Source organism: Trachypithecus francoisi, unplaced genomic scaffold (genome assembly GCF_009764315.1).
Source record: "Trachypithecus francoisi isolate TF-2019V2 unplaced genomic scaffold, Tfra_2.0 Lachesis_group11, whole genome shotgun sequence".
Classification (NCBI taxonomy): domain Eukaryota; kingdom Metazoa; phylum Chordata; class Mammalia; order Primates; family Cercopithecidae; genus Trachypithecus; species Trachypithecus francoisi.
The window spans coordinates 69,477,470-69,489,360 of NW_022681456.1; positions in this window are offsets into that span (position 1 = coordinate 69,477,470).

The window sequence follows — 11,891 nt, forward strand, 5'->3', positions numbered from 1 at the left end:
TGGAAAGGGAGGGTAATAGTATGCACTTACCTTGTAGGATTCTTAAAGGGATTAAGTAAACTAAGACATGCAAAACATTGTGCCTGGCACATAATAAAATTTCATGATGTTAGCTAATATGATTACATATAAGGATAGTATTTCCATGTTTGGGCACATTCTTAATAATCAAAGAAGGGATGTGTTACCTGTGAGCCTGGAGTTAACCCCGGTTTATAGGACAAGGTGGAGGAAAAGCAAATGGCTTGTCCATCACTAGATTTGTCCATCCAACATATCTAGGACCTAATGGAATGAGCTGAAATATTTTGGGCAAAGGGCACTACCTGGTATGAGGACTGCAAGATAAAGCCCGTAGTTTGATATCTGTGTCCAAGTGAATTTCATCATAGGCTTCTGCATTTCCTCATTACTGTGATAAGAACTGGCCAAGGGAAAGCACGTATCTGATGAAAACATCCTTGATCATCATAATCATGTTACCTTGTATCTCAGACCCTCAAAGTCCTTGACATTAATGTTTACTCTGACCAAGTCATAATTACCTGTCTCCTTTAAAAGATAAACAAACAACAAAACAAAAGATAAAGAAACCAAACAGATAAATGGAAGAGCTACACCCCCAATTTTTTTTTTTTTTTTTTTTTTTGAGACAGAGTCTTGCTCTGTCACCTAGACTGGAGTGCAGTGTCATGATCTCAGTCCACTGCAACATCCGCCTCCTGGGTTCAAGCGATTCTCCTGCCTCAGCCTCCTGAGTAGCTGGGATTACAGGTGCCCACCCCCATGCCCAGCTAATTTTTGTATTTTTAGTAGAGATGTGGTTTCACCATGTTGGCCAGGCTGGTCTCAAACTCCTGACCTTGTGATCTGCCTGCCTTGGCCTCCCAAGTGCTGGGATTACAGGCGCGAGCCACTGTGCCTGGCCTATACTCCAAATTTGGGAGAGTAGAGTACAGGGAGAAATCCTTCTTTAGTTGTGAGGCTTTCTGCTTTCTCTCTCTCTCCTTCCTTCCTTCCTTCCTTCCTTCCTTCCTTCCTTCCTTCCTTCCTTCCTTCTTTCCCTCCCTCCCTCCCTCCCCCCTCCTTCTTTCTTTCTTTCTTTTTTTTCATTTTTAGAGATTGGATCTCACTGTGTTGCCCAGGCTGGCCTCGAACTCCTGGGCTCAGAGTGGTGTATAGCTGGGACTACAGGTCGTGTGTGCCACTGCTCCAAGCTCCTCAGCCTCCCGAGTAGCTGGGACTACAGGCGCATGCTGCCACACATGGCTAATTTTTTTTTTTTTTTTTGTATTTTTAGTAGAGATGGGATTTCACCATGTTGCCCAGGCTGGTCTCGAACTCCTGAGTTCAGACAATCCACCCACACCCCCCCCCCACCTCCCAGAGTGCTAGGATTACAGGCGTGAGCCACTGCACCTGGCTCTAGCTGACATTTTATTTCTTTAAAAAGAAAAGGGTTTCTTGGCCAGGCACAGTGGCTCATGCCTGTAATCCTAGCACTTTGGGAGGCCGAGACAGGTATATCACCTGAGGTCAGGAGTTCGAGACCAGCCTGGGCAACATGGTGAAACCCGTCTCTATTAAAATACAAAAAAAAAAAAAATAGCCAGGTGTGGCCGCATGCGCCTGTAGTCCCAGCTACTCGGGAGGCTGAGGAGCTCAGAGCCTGACCAATATGGAGAAACCCCACCTCTACTGAAAATACAAACAGCTGGGCATGGTAGTGCATGCCTATAATCCCAGCTACTCCAGAGGCTGAGACAGGAGAATCGCTTGAACCTGGGAGGTGGAGGTTGCAGTGAGCCAAGATCAGGCCATTGCACTCCAGCTTGGGCAACACGAGCAAAACTCCGTCTCAAAATAAATAAATAAATAAATAATAAATAAATAATAAATAAATAAAGGGTTTCTCCTCTACTACCACTGCTTCACTTTACTAGTCTTAAAAAAAAAAAAAAAAAAAAAAAAATCAAAGAAAGAAAAAAAAAAGAAAAAGAAAGAAATGAGAAATAGGCCAGGCATGGTGGCTCATGCTTGCCTGTAATCCCAGCACTTTGGGAGGCCAAAGCGGTGGATCACTTGAGGTCAGGAGTTCGAGACCAGTCTGACCAACATGGAGAAACATCATCTCTACTAAAAATTCAAAATTAGCCAGGTGTGGTGGCGGGCGCCTGTAATCCCAGCTACTTGAGAGGCTGAGGCAGGAGAATTGCTTGAACCTGGGAGGCAGAGGTTGCAGTGAGCTGAAGTTGTATCATTATACTCCAGCAGCCTGGGCAACAAGAGCAAAACTCCATCTCAAAAAAGAAAGAAAGAAAGAAAGCTAGAGAGAAGCAAATATGGCAAAATGTTAATGTGTATTTTATCTGAGTATTGACAATACAGATTTTTAAAATAGTTTCATATGTATTTTTTGTATGTGTGGACTATTTCTTTCTTTGGTTATAATTTTTTTTTTCTTTTTTTGAGACTGAGTCTTGCTCTGTTGCCCAGGCTAGAGTGCAGTGGCGCAATCTCAGCTCACTGCAACCTCTACCTCCCGGGTTCAAGCAAGTCTCCTACCTCCACCTCCTAAGCAGCTGGGATTACAGGCATGCACCACCACACCTGGCTAATTTTTGTATTTTTAGAAGAGACGGGGTGTCACCATATTGATCAGGCTGGTCTCAAACTCCTGACCTCCTGATCCATCCACCTTGGCCTCCCAAAGTCCTGGGATTACAGGCGTGAGCCACAGCGCCCGGCCTTGTTATATTTGTTTATTTTTATTTTTATTTTTGTTTTTGTTTTTGTTTGAGATGTAGTCTCCCTCTGTCGCCAGGCTGGAGTTTGTTGGTAATTTCCACTTACCATTATTACTTACATATAGGTCACAGTTAAAAATTCATTGTTAGTTATTTCAGTCACGCTACAAAGACGATGCATATATGGTGAATGGAAGCGGTAGAGAATTCTAGCTCCCCTCAAATGAGAAAGAACAAAAACAAAATCCAAACTTGGACATTTGGATCTTTTTGGCAAAGATATAGGACTCCCAAAGGGCATTTGAAACTAAAAATTAATTAAGCAGGTTGTTCCTCAAATAGTTGGGAAATTTACCGAGTAAACACACATACTGTTTGCTCAGTATGTTTAATGAGTTTGCTCATTAAAGTACTAGTTTATTCATGTCCAGTGAAAGAAAGCCTATGGGGGGAAAAAGCCTGAAGAGCAGTCAGTGATGTGTGTGCGTATGTGTGTGTGTGTTTTGAGATGGGTTTCCCATACTGGCCAGTCTGGTCTGAAACTCCTGGACTTAAGCAATCCTGCCTCTACCTCCAAAGATGCTGGGATTATAGATGCATGCCACTGTGCCTTGCTAGTTTTTTTGTTTTTGTTTTTGTTTTAACTTCTGAGATATTTTTTCTGGAAGAGACTCCTCAGATAAGAAAAAAAGATTAACTCATTGAACATTTATTGAGCTCTTACTATGTATCAAGCACTATTTTTTTTTCTTTCTTTCTTTTTTTTTTTTGAGACGGAGTCTCCCTTTGTCGCCCAGGCTGGAGTGCAGTGGTGCCATCTCGGCTCACTGCAAGCTCCGCCTCCCGGGTTCACGCCATTCTCCTGCCTCAGCCTCCCGAGTAGCTGGGACTACAGGCGCCCGCCACCATGCCTGGCTAATTTTTTGTATTTTTAGTAGAGAGGGGGTTTCACCATGTTAGCCAGGATGGTCTCGATCTCCTGACCTCGTGATCTGCCCGCCTCGGCCTCCCAAACTGCCGGGATTACAGGCGTGAGCCACCGCGCCCAGCGTATCAGGCACTATTCTGAGCGCTGCTAAACTCATTTAATCCTCCTAACACTTCTCATCTTCCCCTGGAAGCATGGTATAGACTTTACAACGTCAAGTGGCAAGGCAGCCTGAGCTCCCACGTTCACTCTCCTGATCACTACTGCATTACACAGCCTTCAGGCTCAACTAACCTAGGGTGAGAGGAGTGTCAGGTGGCTTCAGAGGAAACCACAAGGGTTTCCAGTCACAAATGATTTGCAGTGAATTGATTTGAAATGTGTTATTAGAGAGTGTCTTTGTGTGATAGAGATTGTATTCGAGGTTTTTAAATGAGAGAAAATATTATTTTTATTCAATTGGCTGAGACATTGAAATTTCCAACATTGATTTTGATCAGTCCTTGCAATTAATTCGTGTTCCCTACCCCCATGCTTCTACTAAGGTCTTTTAACTATCTATCCCTTAGTTTGAATACAGGCAGGGAGAACCTGAACTTTTTTTGCCATGAAGTATTCACCATGATTATGAGCCATCCACAGTGACACATTATGTCTTATAGGGGCTTCCAGAAGCAGAGCTGAGGCTGGGAGATGAATGCTGTCCTCAAAGTGAAGAGTCACCACTACTTGTCAAGTCATGTCATCTCTGCAGCCATGTGCATTTTGTAAACTGGGAAGAATAAACAGACATTTCTGACATTTTTGCTTGAGATTTAACTAACCTCAGCGCGTCAAGAGATAGAGAGGGGAACAGAAATAAATAAAATGTGGCTTAATAGGGGCCATTTATCACAAACACAAGGCAGAGATCTGGTGACCATATCTGACTTTGAAATCTGTGTCTCATGATGACAGCTTTAGGAAAACAGAAATGCTTTTTTGTTCAAGAAAGGCATTCCAGGGAGAAATTGAGCCTTCTTAATAAATACAAATAAGAGACATAACAGTGCCCTCAGAATTTCTATGGAGGCCTTACTGGTAGCCTAAGCTGGGCTGCATAAATTGTCCATATCAAAGGAGAATTGCTGATGGAGATAGTTCAGCAATTGTTCTTCTTTGTTCTCTGCTGTGCTATATCCATGCCATAGCTATAGCTACATCCACTCTTTCACTACCTTGAGTACTGAGATCTTATTATATGCATAGCACCATGGAAACTGGGTAAGACATAAAAGAAGAGTTAGATAGGTTTCTGCCCTTCAAAACCTTATAAACTAGTTAATGAAAGAAATATTCCACATAGAACAATTATGTAATGATAACAGACTGTGATTAGCCAATCAATAAACCTGTGAAGAATGTGTCAAAATACAAGACAAAGGTCAGAAGAATGTGATAAGATTTGGTCAAGGGCTGGGCGAGGTGGCTCAAGCCTGTAATCCCAGCACTTTGAGAGGCCAAAGTGGGCAGGTCACTTGAGGTCAGGAGTTCTAGGTCAGCTTGGCTAACATGGTGAAACCCCATCTCTCCTAAAAATACAAAAAAATTAGCTGGGCGTGGTGGCTTGTGCCTGTAATCCCAGATACTCAGGAGGCTATGGAAGGAGAGTCGCTTGAACCCGGGAGGAGGAGGTTGCAGTAAACTGAGATTGCACCACTGCACTCCAGCTTGGGTGAGAGAGTGAGACTCTGTCTCAAAACAAAATAAATAAAGGATTTGGTCAGGAAGCCTTCAAAGGAGGTGGGATTTAGTTTGATTCTTAAAGGAGAAAGATAGGTGAGAGGAAGAGAATAGAAAGTTCAGGGAGAAGACAGGTCATTGGCAAAAACTTAAGCACAATCTATTTGTCTGCTGAATCAAACACTTAAATAGGCTAGGCGTGGTTGGCACATGCCTGTAATCCCAGCACTTTGGGAGGCTGAGGTGGGTGGATCACCTGAGGTCAGGAGTTCGAGACTAGCCTGGGCCACATGGAAACCCTGTCTCTACAAAAAATACAAGAATTAGCCAGGCGTGGTGGTGCACACCTGTAAATCCCAGCTACTAGGAAGGCTGAGGCAGGAGAGTCGCTTGAACCCGGGAGGGGAAGGTTGCAGTGAGATGAGATTGTGCCACTGCACTCCAGCCTGGGCAATAGAGCGAGACTCTGTCTCAAAATAAAAATAAAAAGACAAATAAAATAAATAAGTAAAATAAAAAAATAAAATAGGCTAGGTGCCAGGCTCATGCCTGTAATCCCAACACTTTGGGAGGCCGAAGCGGGTGGATCACAAGGTCAGGAAATCGAGAGCAGTCTGGCCAACACGGTGAAACCCTGTCTCTACTAAAAATACAAAAATTAGCTGAGTATGGTGGTGCATGCCTGCAATCCCAGCTACTCGGGGGGCTGAGGAAGGAGAATTGCTTAAACCCAAGAGGTGGAGGTTGCAGAGAGCGAAGATCGCACCACTGCACTCCAGTCTGGGCAACAGACCGAGGCTCTGTCTTGGGAAAAAAAAATTAAAAAATAAAAATAAAATGGAGAAAAATTGACCAGATATGTGAAGGCCAACTTACAAAAAAAAAAAAAAAAAAAAAAGTACACTGAGGCCAGGCGTGGTGGCTCATACCTGTAATCCTAGCACTGTAGGAAGCCGAGGTGGGCAGATCACCTGAGGTCAGGAGTTTGAGATCAGCCTGACCAACATGGAGAAACCCCATCTCTACTAAAAATACAAAATTAGTCGAGTGTAGTGGCACATGCCTGTAATCCCAGCTACTTGGGAGGCTGAGGTAGGAGAATCACTTGAGCCTGGGAGGCAGAGTTTGCGGTGAGCCGAGATTGCACCATTGCACTCCAGCCTGGGCAACAAGAACTAAACTCTGTCTCAAAAAAAAAAAAAAAAAAAAAGTACACTGAAGAGTTAAGACTTTATCTGCAGGGAATTTGAGAACCAGTGGAGTCAGGGCATGACATGAAGAAAAGAGTGTTGGGGCATGGGGTGAGGGTGGAGGGCTGTGTTGTAACACCAACCTGGGAAGGATCAGACAAACAAGCTCTGACCATAGTTTGTGAAACTTCCTGTCATTTAGCAAGGGACACATGCAGTGCACAGGATGAGCACTTGTTGGGCACTGGGAAATTTAACTCCAAATCCTTGAACATCAGTGGTACCATGCTTGTACAGCCTGCAGAACTGTGAGCCAAATAAACCTCTTTTCTTTACAAATTTTGCAATCTCGGGTTTCCCTTGTAGCAACACAAAATAGACTAACACAGGAGCCAAGGGAGAGCTTTCCCCTTGTCCCTCTGAAGGTTTGCTGAAAAATCAACTAGCGTAAGGTAGATTAACTGAAGAAAAGACAAACAAATTTATTTAATGTAGATACACGAGAGCCTTCAGAATGAAGACTCAAAGGTACAGGGGAAAATGTCCATTTTATGTTTGGGTTCAACAAAGCACAGAGAGCCGTGTAAAAATATAATTGGACAAAAAGGGTCTGATCAAATGCTAATAGACTGAGTGGGGAAACCCAGCAAGGCCTGTCTGCCTAGATTCTTCCTGGCCTCTCTGAGCATGCATTCCTTCCTTCTGTGTTTGGAGCAGGACCCTTGTTGACCTACAGTTAAACAAGGTAGGTCAGGTGATTTCTTTATGGACAGCTTTTACAAAGAAAGGGAGAGGAAAAGTCTGAGTAATATTTTGAGGTTTTATGGCTGGCTTTGGAGAAAAGGGGTTCTGGTTTCTATGACCTGCCTTGGGGAAGACAGATTCTAGTTTCTATGGCTAGCCTTGAGGGAGAATGGGATTGAGAGAAAGGAGGACAGGAAAAGATCAGAGAAAAACTTTTGCTTCTTAGGCTGCTTCTGAAACCCTCATTTTGGGGTATCGTTTTATGAGCCCTAGTAGTTTAAAAACAAACAAAATTCAGTCTTCCACTAAGCTTGCGAGGTTCATGTGATGTGAGTAGTGTAGGAGAAGAAGAAACTTTGCCCTGCATTCTCTTAGGTTCTGTACATGGAGGCCTACAAATTAGACTGACAAAAGACAGATTAATAGGAGAAAAAAGATATATTACATATGCATGTGGGAACTTCACAGAAAAGGAATGAAAGCACAAAGATGCAAATATTCCCCAGGGTTTATATATCATGTAATAAGTCCTGGAGGAGGTGGTTTTGGACTTCCATGTGCAGGGGGCAGTAGGTTTTGGGAGGATGACTAGGAAATGTATGGTGCATAAGGGTTGATTTGTAAGATTTGTTATGAAGAAGCTAGGTGCAGTGACTCAGGCCTGTAATCCCAGCACTTTGGGAGGCTGAGGCAAGCTGATCACTTGAGGTCAGGACTTCGAGACCAGCCTGGTCAACATGGTGAAACTCCTTCTCTACTAAAAACATAAAAATTAGCCGGGTACGGTGGCACACAACTGTAGTCCCAGATACTCAGGAGGCTGAGGCAGGAGAATTGCTTGAACTGGGGAGGCAGAGGTTGCTGTGAGCCAAGATTGCACCACTGCACCCCAGCCTGGGTGACAGTGAAACTTTGTCCAAAAAAAAAAAGATTTCTTATGAAAAGTCATCTCAGATGGTCAGATGGTAAGAGTTGTGTTTGTGTGTATGTAGTGAGCGTGTGTGTATGTGCGTGTGTCTGTGTCTTTGGAGTCATTCTCCTCTTCCTGGTATAGAAGAGGACACCTTCACAAAGAAATTTCTGCCAAACACAGTCGTACCTACCTATAGTCCCAGCTAATTGGGAGGCTAAGGTGGGATGATCATTTGAGCCCAGGAGTTCAAGACCAGAAGACCAGCTTGGGTAACATAGTAAAACCCATCACCCTACCACCTCCAGCTCAAACAAAGAAAGAAATTACCTTTACAAATGTAAATTTTCTTTGCAAAAGGAAAGGGTATGCTGTGTTTCTAGAGTTTTCCCTGAATCTGCTGTTTCTCAATTGCCTTCAGCGCAAAATAGTTGCTATACCAAAGTGGCATTTTTTTGAATGGAGTATTTTGATTCTCTTATAGCAGCATGTTGGAAATAGCAAGAGTACCAAAAGTCTTTTGAGGCTACCACATTATTTTTTGCTTCCTTAACCTACTGCTTGCCCCACGAACTCTCAAATAAAAAGGAGTAATCCTATTCAGCTTTGCTACAGGATTTCAAAATTTTATCTTAGAGCTTCCTTTAACAGAAAGAAGTTAATTAATACTAGTTATAATAATGTGTCCTCATCTCCCCAGCTAGAATATACATTAGGCCTATATAATCTATTTGTTTAAAACACAGAAAGAGAATTATGAGATATTTGCTGAAAGAACCTGTTTACATTAAGTCATGGATGTAGCAACTAAAAAACCACAACTTCAGTCAGGCGTGGCTCATGCCTGTAATCCCAGCACTTTGGGAGGCTGAGACAGGCAGATAATTTGAGGTCAGGAGTTCAAGACCAGCCAGACAACATGACAAAACCCTGTCTCTACTAAAAATACAAAAATTAGCCAGGCATGGTGTTACGCATCTATAGTCCCCGCTACTTGGGAGGCTGAGGCAGGAGAATTGCTTGAACCCCAGAGGCAGAGGTTGCTGTGAGCTGAGATAGCTCCACTGCACTCCAATCTGGGTAACAGAGTGTGAGACTCTGTCTCCAAAACAAAACACAGCTTCATGGCAAAATAGAATGCAATAAGCAGAGTCCAAAGGCAAATGACAGGAACTGATCTTGATTGTGGTCATGGTGGGTTACACAATTATATTCATTTGTCAAAACTTCTTGCACTGTGCTCTAAAAAGGGTGAATGTGATGTGTTTGTAAATTATACTTCTACCTTAATTTTTTTAATGAGGTAATTGTAATTAACAAATGAGGAAAAGGTACTTGCACATTTTTTCATAAAGAGCAAATATCTATAATCTGCAGAACATTCCCAAACATCAAGAAGAGCAAACACCAGCCGTGTGCAGTGGCTCACGCCTGTAATCTCGCTACTTTGGGAGAAGGAGGAAGGAGGCTCACTTGAAACCAGGCGTTCAAGACCAGCAAGACCTTGTCTCTACAAAAAAATTAAAATAAAATAAAATAAAATAAAAATTAGTCAGGCATCTTGGCATGTACCTGCAGTCCTAGTTATTTGAAAGGCGAAGGCAGGAGAATCCCCTGAGCCCAGGAATTCAAGGCTGCAGTGAGCTATGATTGTACCACTGCACTTCAGCCTGGGCAACAGAGCAAGAACCTATCTCAATACAGAAAAAACTTGGTAAAAATATGAAAGTTAGACAACTTTCTTACTGAGGTTGCAGAAAAACAGGCATTCTCACATACGGTTGTTTGGAATGCAGAATGGTACAATTCCAAGACAGGCTAATCCCGTAGTATCCAGCAAAATTACATATGCATTTCCTCTTGTAGGAAACAGTATCAAAGACACACTGAAAAAAATATAAATGCCTCATGGTCAAAGTTAAGACTGTACCATTATTTATAGTAACAAAAAAAGGAAACAACCTAAATATCTATCAATTAGGCAAATTGGCTAATGGAATATTATATAGCCATTAAAAAGAAATCAGGACCCTCTCAGTACACTGATATGGAATAACCTCCAGAATAAATCATTTAAAAAGAATAGTGCAGAACAGTGTTCATAGTATACTGGCTATTTAGAAAAAAAATTTGTTTAAAAGAAGCAACAGAATAGCTGATGTGGTGGCTCATGCCTGTAATCTCAGCACTTTGGGAAACTGAGGTGGGCAAATCACTTGAGCCCAGAAGTTCAAGACCAGCCTGGGCAACATGGTGAAACCGCCTCTTTACAAAAATTACAAAAATTAGCCAGGCATGTGGCATACGCCTGTAGTCCCAGCTCCTCAGGAGGCTGAGGTGGGAGGGAGGATCACTTGGGTCTGGGAAGCAGAGGTTGCAGTGAGCCAAGATGGTGCCACTGCACTCTAGCCTAGGGGACACAGTCTCAAAAAAAAAAAAAAAAGCAACCAAAGGAATAATAAAAATTAGTTATTTGTAGGAGGATAGAGCGAAACAGATGAGAACACATAATGGAAGCACAACTGATGTGACTATGTCTAGATTTATAGTTTTGATTTTGAAGCTCTATGAATGTTTACATAACTAAAAATCTAAGTTTAACCGAAAGTGGGAAAAAGCAACTCCTAAATTGAAAACAAAATAAATGAACCTACTGAATATTTAGAGGCACACACAAAAAAATGCTCAAAAATAAAAAAGGAAATATATCTTGAAATATGTATTGATGAAATGACATGATGTCTGGGATTTGCTTGAGTTAAAGGAAGAAAAAAAGAAGGACAAAACAAGTGTGGCAAAATCTTGACAATTGGTAAATGTACATGATCGGTTTGTGGGGGTTTGTTACATCATTCCCTCTCAGGTTGCCTTTTTTTGTTTTAGATGGAGTCTCACACTGTCGCCCAGGCCTGGAGTGCAGTGGCGGGATCTCGGCTCACTGCAACCTCCGCCTCCCAGGTTCATGCGATTCTCCTGACTCAGCCTCCTGAGTAGCTGGGATTACTGGTGCACACCACCACTCCCAGCTAATTTTTTGTATTTTTAGTATAGATGGGGTTTCACTATGTTGGCCAGACTGGTCTCAAACTCCTGACTTCGTGATCCACCTGCCTTGGCCTCCCGAAGTTCTGAGATTACAGGCGTGAACCACCGTGCCCGGCCAGGTTGACTTCTATAATAAGAAGTTTTAAAAGAAGCAGCTGCCCACTTTTAATAATTCCACCAGAACACAATCACCACCCCTCATGTTGTTTAACACAAAATCAGGTAGGACCAGAATTAATGTGAAGAAACCTCTTAGCATCCTTTCATCTTCAAAGCTCTTCAAAAACTCCTAAAGATAAGGTTTCACTGTGTCATTGAGAGGTATTTCAGTTAATAGCTGTATTTCTACATGGAGAAATTAGATAACTGGCGTACAATAATAATAGCTTGCTGTGTTTGGTTGATGCTCTTTTAAATGCTCACAGGACTTTCTCACGTAGTTATCTCACCGTTACCTAAAGCGTCTGTAATTACTGCCACTTCACAGAGGAGAAACTGAATCTTGGCGAAGGTAAGTGATGGGTCCACCCTCACAGCTGACCTGCTACTGAGACCCGGGTTTCCTATCAGCCAACTGGCTATCAGGTACTAGTGGAGAGTTGGAA